The sequence below is a fragment of the Pan paniscus genome, chromosome 8 (assembly GCF_029289425.2).
Source record: "Pan paniscus chromosome 8, NHGRI_mPanPan1-v2.0_pri, whole genome shotgun sequence".
In the NCBI taxonomy this organism is placed as follows: Eukaryota; Metazoa; Chordata; class Mammalia; order Primates; family Hominidae; genus Pan; species Pan paniscus.
The window spans coordinates 114,722,945-114,738,282 of NC_073257.2; the positions used below are offsets into that span (position 1 = coordinate 114,722,945).

Below are 15,338 nucleotides of genomic sequence, written 5' to 3' on the forward strand. Positions count from 1 at the left end.
TGCGAATGGTATCTGGGCTCAGGAATCAAGGCTTGGAACTTTCCATGTTGCAAAATCAAAATCACTGGACAGATGACAGATTCAGGAGGGTCACAAGTAGCAGGGACTGTTAAAGGTCTTTTATGCTTCTTTTTTTTTTTTTTTTTCAGAGTCTTGCTCCATCACCAGGCTGGTGTGCAGTGGTGTGACTGTCCATGCAGCCCTGGCCCTCCAGCCCATGTGGTTTTGGCAGCAATAAGGGCTGTGGGTTAATGGTTCCCAAAATAAAAATGTACATGTGTATGGGAACGAAAGGGGTGCTAAGCTGTGGGGAGCGGTGGAAGGGAAGGGAGAGATGAGGTCAGTACTAGGAATGCCAGAGGTGGGAGGCTGTTTCATAACATTTCTTGTTGATCAAAATGCCATCAACACCTTCTTTGCTCATCAGCAGGACTAGCGTACTGGGGGAACACACCCCCAATATTTCAACGTAGGTTCTTTCTATAAGTGTTGGCCAGCTGAGAAATAAAGAGAGACAGTGTGAAGAGAGGAATTTTACAGCTGGGCCGCCGGGGGTGGCATCACATATCGGTAGGACTGTGATACCCACCTAAGCCTCAAACCAGCAAGTTTTTATTAAGGGTTTCAAAAAGGGGAGGGGGTGTAAGAACAGGGAGTAGGTACAAAGATCACATGCTTCAAAGGGCGAAAAGCAGAACTACTAATAAGTGTCTAACAAAGATCACATGCTTCTGAGGGAAAGGACAAAGGGCAAAAGCAGAACTACCGATAAGGGTCCAACAAAGATCACAAGGCAAAGGGCAAAAGCAGAACCACTGATAAGGGTCCAACAAAGATCACAAGGCAAAGGGCAAAAGCAGAACTACAGATGAGGGTCTATGTTCAGCAGTGCACGTATTGTCTTGATAAACATCTTAAACAACAGCAAACAGGGTTCGAGAGCAGAGAACTGGTCTGACCACAAATTTACCAGGGCGGAGTTTTTCCCCACCCTAGTAAGCCTGAGGGTACTGCAGGAGACCAGGGTGTATCTCAGTCCTTATCTCAACTGCACAAGATAGACATTCCCAGAGCGGCTGTTTATAGACCTCCCCCCAGGAATGCATTCCTTTCCCAGGGTATTAATAATAATATTCCTTGCTAGGAAAAGAATTTAGTGATATCTTCCCTACTTGCATGTCCATTTATAGCCTCTCTCAAGAAGGAAAATATGGCTCTTTCTGCCTGACCCTGCAGGCAGTCAGACCTATGGTTGTTTTCCCTTGTTCCCTAAAAATTGCTCTTATTCTGTTCTTTTTCAAGGTGCACTAATTTCATATTGTTCAAACACATGTTTTACAATCAATTTGTACAGTTAACACAATTATCACAGTGGTCCTGAAGTGACAAACATCCTCAGCTTACAAAGATAACAGGATTAAGAGATTAAAGTAAAGACAGGCATAAGAAATTATAAAAGTATTATTTGGGAACTGATAAATGTCCATATTAAAATGAAATCTTCACAATTTATGTTCCTCTGCCATGGCTCCAGCCAGTCCCTCCATTCAGGGTCCCTGACTTCCCGCAACATCTCTCCCTTTCTTTTTATATAAATGTGCCATGGCGATGAAGGCTTGCTCGTTCTCTCGGTTTTGATGCAGGATTCTTTGACTGGTCCGGCACACTAAAAACAAGCCAATTAAACAGAGAAACATGATTCCAAAATTTCCTACAATGGAGCCCCCAATAGACTTAATCCAAGTCGTGGCGTTTAGTCCAGAAAGACTTTCTGCCACCTGATCTAACGCCTCAGCTCCAGGCACAATGGAGAAATGAGCTTGAGAGGCTTCAAAAATTTGTTTCTTTAATTTAGTTATGTCCAAGGATAAATTATCTTCCCTACACAGAAGGTGTCCTTTGACCATTTCCCATGATCAGTCTCGTTGTAGGAATATGGTGTGCTACAGAAATCAGAAGTGTTGCAATCGAACTGCATTTGCATGTGATGTTCGAGACTCATTAGCTGGTCCCCAAGCCAAATAACAGACTGTCTTAAATCATTAGCTAATTTTTGATCAATGCTTTGTTGAGGATTCCACATTTGGGTGGAATTGCCTTACCAATCATTAACAAAATTAGCCATTTGAATAGATTGGTGTAATGCCACTCCAGCAGTGGTGGCCAGTGCAGTGACTGTAATTAGGCCCATGATCACAGTGATTAAAGTGAAAACAAATCTCTTGATCTTTTGAGAATTCGTTGTAACACTTCATTAATTAAATGTACTGAGGGGGAAGATTCCCAAGTTCTGGGTAAAGTTACTGGTATCCAGATTCCTTCTCAAGCTCGAACCAACATTACACTTTTCCTGAGTCAAAACGGGAGTTAACACAAGTGGATAAATGACAATTAATGCATTGGACGGTTTGATTGTTCATCCAAATTTTGATATTTCCCACTAACAGCATGTAAAGAGGCTTAACACAACTCTGTATAGGAATAGTCAGGCTGGAGGTAAACAAAGCAGAACGTTTGAGTCTACGTTGATACTGAGGGGGAGGAGTGGCGGTGGCAATGCCCAATGTTTGACGCCGTAAAGAAGCAATCCGAGGTGCCCGGGGATTCTGAAGAGGTAGGGGGACATACCTGGGTCCAGAAGAATTATCATAATGCCAATCAGAGTCCCATAAAGGAGGACTGGCATCAAAAAGAGGAAAATGGTCCAAAGGGGATTTATCATGGGTTTCAGAATCACGGATGTGAGGGGTGGTAGTGGGGACAACAGAAAGAAAAGTTTCCCCTTCCCATACTCGCAGTCTGGACATGGCAATAGCCAATTTCCAAAGTTCTGGGTGTTCTGGGCTCAGAATGGGGAATATCATAAGAGGCCTTGGGTGGCAGGGGGTAATGCTCTTATCTTCCCATTTTAAGGGACAGAATGAGCTGAACCTCCTATGCAACGTAGGATGATGATCCTCGTCCTCCCAATAAGAAATAAAACAAGTAGCCTCCAGGCATTCCCTTCCACCAGAAGAGCAACTGCTTTTCAAATAGCCCTTTGGTGCCCAGTCTCTTACTAAACCATATGAGTCATTTTTTAATAGTACTGTGTGTGAATTAACACAATCTTCCCAAATTAAAGATTTAGATGGGCCCTCAAAAATTTTAGGACATGGTTTTCCTACAGGTTTATATTGAAAGTAGGGGGTATCTCCTATTACTCCCCCTTTCATTTGTCTTAAAGGAGAAAGGGAGAGGCTGGAGACCAAATGTCCCCGTTCCCCTGTGACTGATCTCTCCAGAAGGTAAGCAGCCCAGACTTGAGTTTCTAGATGAATACAACCAGGTGCATGTCCGAGGCACAGAGGAGGGTATTTATAACCCTAGTAACATTAAATGCAGTGCCTTCTTTTCCTGGTTGAGTGGGGCAACGGTCATCTGTAGCTCCAGGCATCCACACACTCTCATTAGTATAGATTTCCACAGGAGCATCCATCCAGGTGAGAGGTTGAATAAGTGGAGGAAAAGGCACATAAGCCCAGCAAGAATAATTTTGTGTAGCAGGTAAATCAATGTGAGGGGAAAGTGGTGAGACAGAAAGTATAAGGAAGAGAATTATTAAATAAAACCTATTGTAAGCAAGATTCAGTGCTGAAGGAGGAATAGAAGAACAAGGGGATGTTATTTTCAGGCTAATAGAAATGGTGAGATTTTTAGGTTCATAAGGAGAAAAAGAAAGGGAATTAGGAGAAGTGGGATTAGTTAGAGGGGTCTCTGTTGCCATTAGGAAGGATTGAACCAGACCCATTTTGATTTGGCGTGCCAGTTTCTGAGGAGTTGGCACAGATCTCACCAGGTATGAGGGTGGTCTCTGACGTGGACGTCTCTTCCCTGTGGTTTTTATTGTCAGTATTCACATGAAGTTTAAGTCTTCTAGTGGGCACCCAGACAGGGGATTGATGATCTCCTGGTGAAACACAAGCATACCCTCTTCCCCACGTTATAACTGTTCCAGGTTCCCAGGTATTGGTCTGGGAATTAAAGGCAAAGAATTAGGTAGTAAATTTAGAGGAATGGTACTACAGAGATCGACTGCCCCTCCCCTTACTCTGGAGCATAGATAAGCATTGTACTGAGACAGAAGAAGAGGCTGGGACTCATCTGGGTTGGCTGTAGGTAAATTTGTTTGTGCTGGGGGCTGCGTTGGGACCGATTGAAGCAGAAAGGCAACATTGGTCTGAGTCTGAGGTGTCCCATTTGAAATTCGGGCCTAGGACTGGCCCCATTTCCCATTTCCCTGGTTCTGTGGCAAGGGATTTCCATCTATATCAGACTTAGAGCGGCAAGTACTTGCCCAATGTTTACCTTTACAACAACAAGGGCAAACAGTAGCAGGAGCATTTGGCTGTGTTTTTTGAGCCGGCTTGGCCGCCTTTAAGTTTTTAACAGTGCAATTTTTTCGAGTATGACCAAGTTGACCACAATTATAGCAGGCTCCAAGAAAAGAATCAGTCGAGCCAGTTTGATTGCCGTCCTTCATGGCCCGTGCCCACAGAATAGCTTTGTGTCTGATCCAATGCCTTCATATTTAATATACTCAGGCAACACCTCGCGATCAGGTAAATTTTGTTGTTGGACGGAACGCATGGCCATTTTACACCATGGTTCGCATTCTCAAAAGCTAACATTCGAAGAAGAATACCTTGAGCGTGCTCATCAGAGACAGATTTTTCAACAGCATCTTGTAATTTAGCTAAAAAATCAGGATATAATTCATTGTGACCCTGTTTAACAGTAGTAAAAGAAACAGGAGCTTGGCCTGGGGCGCGTAATTTATCCCAAGCTCTCATACACACCTTTGTTACTTGTTCCATGGTGAGAGCATCAAAGCCTAATTGGGCAGTAGTGTCAGAGTAATTATTGGAGCCTGTGAGCTGAGCCTGAGTAATTAGAATGCCATCAGCCCGATTTAGCTGAGCCTGCAGATGGGCCTCCCCTGACCACCAGGTACAGAATTGTAAATGCTGAGATGGAATTAGAACAGCTTTTGCCAAAAGGTCCCAGTCTAAAGGAAGCAAAATGACCTCAATACAAAGAGTCTGTAATACCATTTTAACATATGGAGATGTAGGACCATACTGAGTACAAGCATCCTTGAATTCTTTTTAAAAGGTAAGATTGAGCAGCGCCTATCGATGCACTTGTACCCCCTTGAGCATTGCAAGGTTCCAGCACGACTGGATAAGCCCACGCCTCTAATCCACTTGTTTGTTTTGGCATAATAAGCATTGCACGGAAATTTCAACAACAGGCACATGAGACAGAGTTGGCACAGAAGTGACAGGAAAATTATGTGTAGATAAGGGAAACTGAGGCTGAGGAGGTTGGACCAGTATGAGAGTGTGAGAAAGGGGCACTGGAGGAGCAGAAGAGGCAGAAGCATACTGGTGATTATTGCCCAATCCTGTGCAAGCAGAGTGGCAGGGGTGTCCACATGTGAAGAAGGGTACAGAGAAGCAGGTTGAGTGGATGGCAAAGTGACCAGTTGAGGAACCGAAATGACAGGAGGGTGAGGGGCTGTGGTGGATGGGGGAGGGCCTGCAGAATTACAGGTAAATTGTAGTTTAGTTCCGGAGCCATTAGATGGCTCCGGAGGCAAAGGCTGCAAAGGTTTGAAGAGGGAAGAGTTAGCATAGATACAGTCCTGGGCTGTCCAAGTCGGGGCCGTGGGAGCTACAAGTACTGGCTGTTCGTGAAAAGAAATAAGATCATCAGGGGGTGACGTTAAGCCAAAGTCACTGGAGTTAGATATTGAATCTTCAATATCCTCAGGTGGGGAAGGAGTAGGCGAAGGGAGAGGCTGATCAGGTAACGAAGGCCATGCGGGAGAGGAAGGTTGAGGAAGAGGTGGAGGGTTTCCAGATTCAGAAAACTGTGGTAACTGCAGGGGGTAATGGGATTGGTATGTCATTAGGACGGCACATACCAAGGCCCAGTCACCCCAAACAGTGACGGGAACATAATTTCCTGTTGGGACCAGTTCCCAGAATTTTGCACCAACACGATCCCATAGTTCCACATCTAATGTTCCCTTTTCAGGAAACAAAGGACAGTGTTCTTCCACTGCCCTGAATAGGGTGACCATATTTTCCATGGGTACCCGAACTCTCCCCTGTTTTAACAGGAGTTTAATATGGCAGAGATAAGCATAATGTTTAGACTCTGAGTGACCCAAAGTTAGCCTGGACAATACACAGATAACTTACCAATCGTCAGAGAGCTGAACAAGCGTTTCTGTGGACCAGACCGATGAACGTTTCTCCACACCTACCAAAGGGAATCAGGTTCCCACATGCAATTAGGAGAAAGAAAACCACATTGGTGTGCCAGATATTGGGGGAACCCGCCCCAATATTTCAACATAGGTTCTTTCTATTTTCCATAAGTGTCGGCTGGCTGAGAAATAAAGAGAGACAGTATAAAGAGAGGAATTTTACATCTAGGCCACCGGGGATGGCATCACATATCAGTAGGACTGTGATGCCCGCCTGAGCCTCAAACCAGCAAGTTTTTATTAAGGGTTTCAAAAAGGGGAGGGGGTGTAAGAACAGGGAGTAGGTACAAAGATCACATGCTTCAAAGGGCAAAAAGCAGAACTACTAATATGGGTCTAACAAAGATCACATGCTTCTCAGGGAACAGGACAAAGGGCAAAAGCAGAACCACTGATAAGGGTCCAACAAAGATCACAAGGCAAAGGGCAAAAGCAGAACTACAGATGAGGGTCTATGTTCAGCGGTGCACATGTTGTCTTGAGAAACATCTTAAACAACAGAAAACAGGGTTCAAGAGCAGAGAACTGGTCTGACCACAAATTTACCAGGGCAGAGTTTTTCCCCACCCTAGTAAGCCTGAGGGTACTGCAGGAGACCAGGGCATATCTCAGTCCTTATCTCAACTGTACAAGACAGACATTCCCAGAGCGGCCGTTTATAGACCTCCCCCGAGGAATGCATACCTTTCACAGGGTATTAATATTAATATTCCTTCCTAGGAAAAGAATTTAGCAATATCTTTCCTACTTGCACATCCATTTATAGCCTCTCTGCAAGAAAGAAAATATGGCTCTTTTTGCCCGACCCCACAGGCAGTCAGACTTATGGTTGTCTTCCCTTGTTCCCTAAAAATCGCTATTATTCTGTTCTTTTTCAAGGTGCACTGATTTCATATTGTTCAAACACGCATGTTTTACAATCAATTTGTACAGTTAACACAATTATCACAGTGGTCCTGAGGTGACATACACCCTCAGCTTATGAAGATAACAGGATTAAGAGATTAAAGACAGGCATAAGAAATTATAAAAGTATTATTTGGGAACTGATAAATGTCCATATTAAAATGAAATCTTCACAATTTATGTTCCTCTGCCATGCCTCCAGCCCATCCCTCCATTTGGGGTCCCTGAATTCCTACAACACTAGCATCCTAGCAGTCATGGTGACAGTGACATTGAAGGTGGGGGCTCCATCAGTGCTCTTGGTATAAAGATAGGTCAGTTCCCCATCCTGCAGCAGTAGGTCCCAGATCACAGAACATTTCTGGCCCGCAAGTGTCACCTCATTCACAAAAAAACTTGACCAGTCTTTGCCAACCAGGACATCAACCTCAGCTGGCTTGACGTTGACGAAGGTTTTCCCAGGGATGGTGGCCTGGATGGAAGGCAAGTCCTTGTAGCCCACGATGGCTGCATCCTACAGGTCCCTTCCACCACGAGGTTGTCGATGTGGGTGTTCCACCCTGCCGTGGGCTGCTTGCGGCACTGCTGCCACCTTGCAGGCAGGCAGGGGAGGCGGAGAGCTCAGGGCATGCACTGTGGTCGGGACCACTGCTCTGCTAGCCGTGCAGAAGCCCTTGTACTGCCACTTCCTGGAAGTGATCATTTTAAGCATTTATATGGAATCAATCTTTTTCACTGTATTAATCCAAATGATTTCAAGCATAAAAGAATGGACAGATCGATTTTGTTTGTTTACAAAAAGGAAAATGGGGCCAGTCATGGCCAAGGTTAACAAAACAAAGGGCAAAGCTTAACTGGCTTAGTGTGGACTCCAATCATTGGAAAGACTGGGAAGATGATTCAGATGAAGCCATGTCTGATTTTGATTATTTCTCTGAGATGATGAACCACATGGGTGGTGAAGAGGATGTAGATTTAGCAGATGGAGCAGATGATCATTCACAAGACAGTGATGATGAAAAAATGCCAGATCTGGAGTAAGGAATATTGTCATCATCTGGATTTTGAGAAAGAAAAATAACTTCTCTGCAAGATTTCATAATTGAGAGAATTCCTGGCTGGGCATGGTGGCTCACGCCTGTAATCCCAGCACTTTGGGAGGCTGACGCCAGCAGATCACAAGGTCAGGAGATCGAGACCATCCTGGCTAACACGGTGAAACTCCGTCTCTACTAAAAGTACAAAAAATTAGCCAGGCGTGGTGGCGGGCACCTGTAGTCCCAGCTACTCCAGAGACTGAGGCAGGAGAATGGTGTGAACCTAGGAGGCAGAGCTTGTAGTGAGCCAAGATTGTGCTACTGCACTCCAGCCTGGGTGACAGAGCAAGACTCCATCTCAAAAAAAAAAAAAAAAAAAAAAAAAAATTGAGAGAATTCCTGAGTTGATAGCTCTAAAGACAGATGCTGTATTTGCCTACTTTAATCCATTTTTCAACCTGTTTGTTTTTTAAAAGGCCTAAGGGTTGATATGTACCACTGTATGGGGCAATTTTCAGTCAGCTAAGGCAATAACCTTATGCCTAAACATTTCCCAGACTTCCATGAAGCTGTTGAAGTCCTAGGCAATTGATGCAGCAGTTGTAATAAATACAAACATCTCACCTAAGTCTCCTTTTCTTCATAACATACATACTGACATGATAGAAAGCTCTCAGCTTAGGGAAAGAGAACTAAATTTTAGATTATAGGACATGGATTCAAAAGTGACTGGAACAAATTGGCTGACACCTTACTGGTAACCTGTTATTCCTCTTGTGTTATTCTTCAGGATTGTTCCACTAAAGCTTATTTCAAAAAATTTACCTCTCGGGCTGGGCGCGGTGGCCCACGCCTATAATCCCAGCACTTTGGGAGGCCAATGCAGGTGGATCACATGAGGCCAGGAGTTCAAGACCAGCCTGACTGACATGCCAAAACCCCATCTCTACTAAAAATACACAAATTAGCTGGTCATGGTGGTGTGCATCTGTAATCCCAGCTACTTGGGAGGCTGAGGCAGGAGAATCGCTTGAACCCGGGAGGTACAGGTTGCAGCGAGCTGAGATCATGCCACTGCACTCCAGCCTGGATGACAGAGTGAGACTCTCAAAAAAAAATTTTTTTTTATATTACCAGATGAAATCACAGCCCCAAGGTAGCAGACATTCTTGGTGTCAATCATTATAGAAGAGATGGGCCAACCAGGAGTTGTTAGTTGAGGCTCACAGAGGTGGGAGATGGCATCTGTCCCCCTCTCTGGGAGTGGTCTGTCTGCAAGTTTAGTGAGGATGGAGTGAAGGCTGCTGGAATTAGGCAGGAAGGCAGCAGGTAGGGGGCCTCATGATGAAAAACAGCTGGCCAGGCCTCATAAGCCAGACTGCCTGGTTGCCCATTACTCAGAATTTTCAAATGTTGTTCAGATTTTTAAGGCCATTTGCAGCCAGAGGTATGGGCTGGGATGAAACCTATGAGAAACCTTCATGCAAGAAAGGGGATTTGAGGTAGGCCTTGAAGGAGAGCTAGGACTGATGCAGGACAGACAGACAGGCAAACCTCCAAACTGGGGCTTAGCCCAAGAGGGTTCTTGGCTTCACCCAGGAAAGAATTCCAGGGCAAGCTGGTGGTGGTAGCCAGCAAGCAGCAGCACACAGAGCAGCAGAGGTACTGCTCCTCGTGGAGCAGGGCTACCCAGAGGCAGTGCTCCCAAAGTCACAGCTCAGAGGCAGAGCTGCACTCACATTTACAGTCACTTTTAATTATATGCAAATTAAGGGGTGGTTTATGTAGAAATTTCTAGGATGAGGTAATTTTCAGGCCATCAAGTTATTGCCATGGAAAGGGGTGTTAATATCTGGGTGTTGCCAAGGCAATGGTAAAGTGACATGGCACACTGGTGGGTGGGTCTTATGGAAAGCTGCTTCTGCCCTGGACCCGGTTTTTTTTTTTTTTTTTTTTTTTTTTGAGATGGAACCTCACTTTGTTGGCTCACTGCAACCTCCACCTCCCATGTTCAAGCGATTCTCATGCCTCGGCCTCCCAAGCAGGTGGGACTACAGGCACCCACCACCACACTGGCTAATTTTTGTATTTTAGTAGAGATGGGGTTTCACCATGTTGACTAGGGTGATCTCGAACTCCTGAGCTCAGGCAATCTGCCTGCATCAGCCTCCCAAAGTGCTAGAATTACAGGTGTGAGCCACTGTGCCTGGCCTGCCCTAGATCTGTTTAACTGGTCCTCAATTTGGTCAGGTGTCTGAGCCCTGCCTCCAGAGTAAGGTTCACTTTCCTGAGTCCAGTCCTACCTCCTACCTCAGAACTGTTAGGTAGAGATGTGAAGGAGTAGGGAGAGAAGGGTGTTGCTGGAAGGGAGAGTAGCAGAGGCTGGAAGGAGCATGGCATGAGGGGAATGGTGATGGCCTTAGGTGAAGAGACAAAGAGGTGTGTTGTGGGGGATCCCTGAGAAAGATCTGAGGGGTACATTGTGTCAGGCTCTGGAGCCCTGGAATGGAAGGGTATAAAGGGTATAGGGAGGCTGTAGGAGCTATTGAGAGCACTGCAGCAGGGAGCAGCAAGGTGACAGTGGTGTTTTAGGAGGGTGAAACTGGTGTTGGTGCATAGGGTAGGCTGGATGAGGAGGTCGTGTGTAAAGCCTGAAAGCTGGACTGACAAGTGGAGAGGCCTGAATCCTAAGATCCAGGCAGGGGCCTCAGTCGGGTCAACCAGCTGGTAGGGAAATATGAATGGCTACTTTCTACTCCTACAGAGACTGCCAAGCTGACCTGGTATTTCACCCCAATCAGAAACAAGAAATGGGAATTTAAAACACACACACACACAAAATGTGTTGCTTCACACTCTCATCACCATATTATAAAAGTTATACATCATAATTGCAGAAATTTGGAAAACACAAATTACAAAAACTAAATATTTTTAAACTGTATTTTTTAACCTAAATGAGGCTGTATTGCATTTTTTTGGCATGAATATTTTTCTATAACTTTCCTATTATTATTTCTCTTTCTTCTCTCTCTTTTGACAATGTCCGTCTTATTTTTTTATTTTTAGATGGAGTCTCACTCTGTTACCCAGGTTGGAGTGGAATGGCGCGATCTTGGCTCACTTCAACGTCCGCCTCCCAGGTTCAAGCGATTCTCCTGCCTCACCCTCCTGTGTAGCTGGAACTACAGATACATGCCACCATGCCTGGCTAATTTTTGTATTTTTAGTAGAGATGGGGTTTCACCATGTTGGCCAGGCTGGTCTCAAGCTCCTGATCTCAGGCAATCCACCCACCTCTGCCTGGGATTGCAGGTGTGAGCCATTGCGCCCAGCCTCTTTTGACAATGTCTTTCTATGTTGCCCAGGCAGGACTCAAACTCCTGAATGATTGATTTTCAGAAGTGAAGGGGCAGATCCTGATTGTTTGGTTTGCATAAGGGGGTTCACTGAGGTGAGTTGTCATAAATTGATTGAACAGATTTCTTTTTCTGTTTCTTTTCTTTTTTTTTTTTTTTTTTTGAGACAGGGTCTGGTTCTGTCACTTAGTCTGAGTGCAGTGGTGCAATCATGGCTCACTTCAGCCTCGACTTCCTGGGTTCAGGTGATCCTCCCACCTCAGCCTCCCAAGTAGCTGGGACTACAGGCGCACACCTTCATGCTCAGCTAATGTTTGAATTTTTCATAGGGATGGGGTTTCACCATGATCCCCAGGCTGGTCTTGAATTCCTGAGCTCAAGTGATCCTCCCTGCTCGGCCTCCCAAAGTGCTGGGATTACCAGTGTGAGCCACTGCGCCCAGCTGAACAGATTTCAAATGAGTTCTGGTAATATATTAGTTTTCTACTACCACATTACCATGAATATTACCAGAAACTTTGTGGCTTAAAACAACACACATGTATTATCTTACAGTCTTGGTGGGTTAGGAACCTAAGTATGGCTTCTCTGGGCCATCTACTTAGCGTCTCACAGGCTGCAGTAAAGGTATGGGCCAGGGTTGGGTTCCACCTGGAGGCTCTACTGGGGAAGAATCTGCTTCCTATGTGCCTGGTTGTTAGCAGGATTGAGTTCCTTTTGATTGTTGGACTGAGAGCTTTTTTTTTTTTCACTGGCTGTCAGCTGGAGGCCCAGAGGTAGGTGACTAGATGGTACTTGCAGTTCCTTGTCACGTGGAGTTCTCCAACATGGCCACTCGCTTACTCACAGCCGGCAAGAGAGAGAGGCTCCGGCGAGAGAGAGGCTCCAGCAAGATGAGGGGAATGGTGATGTAACATGTAATCTTATGTAACATCATCATGTGTTTCCTATCACCTGTGCATACACTATCGATTAGAAGCAAATCAAAGATCATGTCCACAAGGAAGAGAAGAGGATCACACAAGAGCAAGAACACCAGGAGGTGGGGTCAAAGGCTACCCTGAGTGGCCAGTCTGTCCACCACAGGTAGCTACGTGTTACCATGGCTATAGAACATTCCATCTTTTCCTAAGTTTGTGGATGTGGAGCAACTGGAGTGGCATACACTGCTATCGGAAATGTAAAATGTTAAACCACTTTGGAAAATTGTTTGGCAGTTTCTTGAAAACTTAAACACTTACCATATGATCCAGCCATTCCACTACTAGATAGTTACCCAAGATAAATGAAAACAATCCACATAAAGACTTGTGTACAAATGTTCATAGCAGAATATTCATAATATTCCAAAAGTGGAGGCCAGGTGTGATGGGCTTACGCCTGTAATCCCAGAACTTTGGGAGGGCAAGGCAGGAAAATCACTTGAGCCCAGGCAACATAGGGAGACCCTGTCTTTACAGAAAAAATTGTAAAAATTAGCCAGGCATGGTGGCATGAACCTGTAGTTCCAGCTATTCCGGAGGTTGAGGTGGGAGGATTGCTTGAGCCTGGGAGCTTGAGCTGTGGTTATGCCATACACTCCAGCCTGGATGACAGAGGAGTGACTCTGTCTCAAAAACAACAATGACAAAAACCAAAACCAAAAAACAACAAAACAAAACAAAAACCCAAAAGTGGAAACAACCCAAGTGTCCATCAACAAGAGAGTGAATAAACACAGTGAGAACTATCCATGCAGTGGAATATTTCTCAGCAATAAAAATGAACAGGCTAGTTATATGCACAACAACATGTCAAATCATCATGCTGCAAGAATGAAGCCAGACAAAAAAAGACCCCCCTCCCCTCAAAAAATCCTGTATGATGCTATTTATTTGCCATTCTAGAAATGCAAATTAATCTATAGTTCCCAAAAGCAGAGCAGTGGTTGCCTGGGTGAGACAGAGAAGGAGAGATGGACTTTAAAGGGCACTTGGAAACTTCTGAGGGTGATGAAATGTTTTGCATCTTTTTTTTTTTTTTTTTAATTGAGACAAGGGGCCGGGCATGGTGGCTCATGTCTGTAATCCCAGCACTTTGGGAGGCCAAGGTGGGCAGATCATGAGGTCAGGAGTTCAAGACCAACCTGGCCAACATGGTGAAACCCCACCTCTACTAAAAATACAAAAATTAGCCGGGCGCGATGGTGCGTACCTGTAGTCCCAGCTACTTGGGAGGCTGAGGCAGGAGAATCGCTTGAACCCGGGAGGCGGAGATTGCAGTGAGCCAAGATCACACCCGTGTACTCTAGCCTGGGTGACAGGGCAAGACTCCGTCTCAAAATAAAGTAAATAAATAATAAAAATAAATAAATAAAATGAGACAAGTTATCGCTATGTTGCCCAGGCTGCTGATATTGAACTCCTGGCCTCAAGCAATCTTTCTGCCTCGGCCTCCCAAAGTGCTGGGAATACAGGCATGAGCTACTGCTCCCACCTTGTTCTGTATCTTAATAGTGGTGGTGGTTCACAGATGTATACATCTGTCGCACTCATCAAATCGTACACTTTAAAGAATGTGGTTATTGTGCAGGCCGGGCGTGGTGGCTCAATGCCTGTAATCCCAGCACTTTGGGAGGCCAAGGCAGGTGGATCACCTGAGGTCAGGAGTTCAAGACCAGCCTAGCCAACATGGTGAAACCCGTCTCTACTAAAAATACAAAAATTAGCCGGGCGTGATAGTGGGCACCTGTAATCCCAGCTACTCGGGAGGCTGAGGCAGGAGAATTGCTTGAACCAGGGAGGCAAAGGTTGCAGTGAGCCAAGAGCGTGCCACTGCACTCCAGCCTGGGTGACAAAGCAAGACTCCATCTCAAAAAATAATGTCGTTATTGTACATAAATTATAACATAAATTCATGCACATAAACTCAATAAAGTTTATTAAGGACAAAAAGTAAACAGTAAATGAGATTCAACGGAGACATATGAATCTAGACACTTGGAAGAGGAAGTAATGTTGATATTGAATACAGGTAATTTTGAACAAAATTTTCAATATAATAACATTCTCACATCTTTTATTAATTAACTAAAAAAGAAATGGAGCTACTTGAAATATTTTATTTTTTTTTTGAGACGGAGTCTCACTCTGTCGCCTAGGCTGGAATACAGTGGCATGATCTCGGCTCACTGCAACCTCTGCCTCCCGGGTTCAAGAAATTCTCCTGCCTCAGCCTCCAGAGTAGCTGGGACTACAGGTGCCCACCACCACGCCCGGCTAATTTTTGTATTTTTAGTAGAGACAGGGTTCCACCATGTTGGGCAGGCTGGTCTCGAACTCCTGACCTCAGGTGATCCTCCCGCCTCAACTTCCCAAAGTGCTGGGATTACAGGCGTGAGCCACGGCACCTGGCCTACTTGAAATATTTTACATATTAATTCACTTACAAGGTGGTTACCATCAGTTTGGTATTAATACAATAAAGAGGTTATCAATAAAAATTACTAGTGATGTTGAGCATTTTTCACATTTATCAGCCAGTTGATTTTTTTTTTTGAATTGCCTACTTGTGCCTTTTGCCAATTTTTCTATTAGATTGTTTTTCCTTCTTCATTTGTTTACAGGCCTATCTGCCTCATCAGCCTGGGAGTTCCACAGAGACAAGAACTGTATTTCATTTCTTTCTCTATCCCCAGCCTAGTACAGTGTCTGGTATTTAGTTCATGAAATGTTTGTTAAA

The 15,338-nt window shown here is 44.8% G+C and overlaps 1 pseudogene; it reads right to left on the reverse strand.

Annotated features, from left to right (window-relative positions):
- Positions 1-126: 126 nt before the first annotated feature.
- On the reverse strand, positions 127-12,612 carry LOC129393141 (profilin-1-like; annotated as a pseudogene).
- Positions 12,613-15,338: the final 2,726 nt, after the last annotated feature.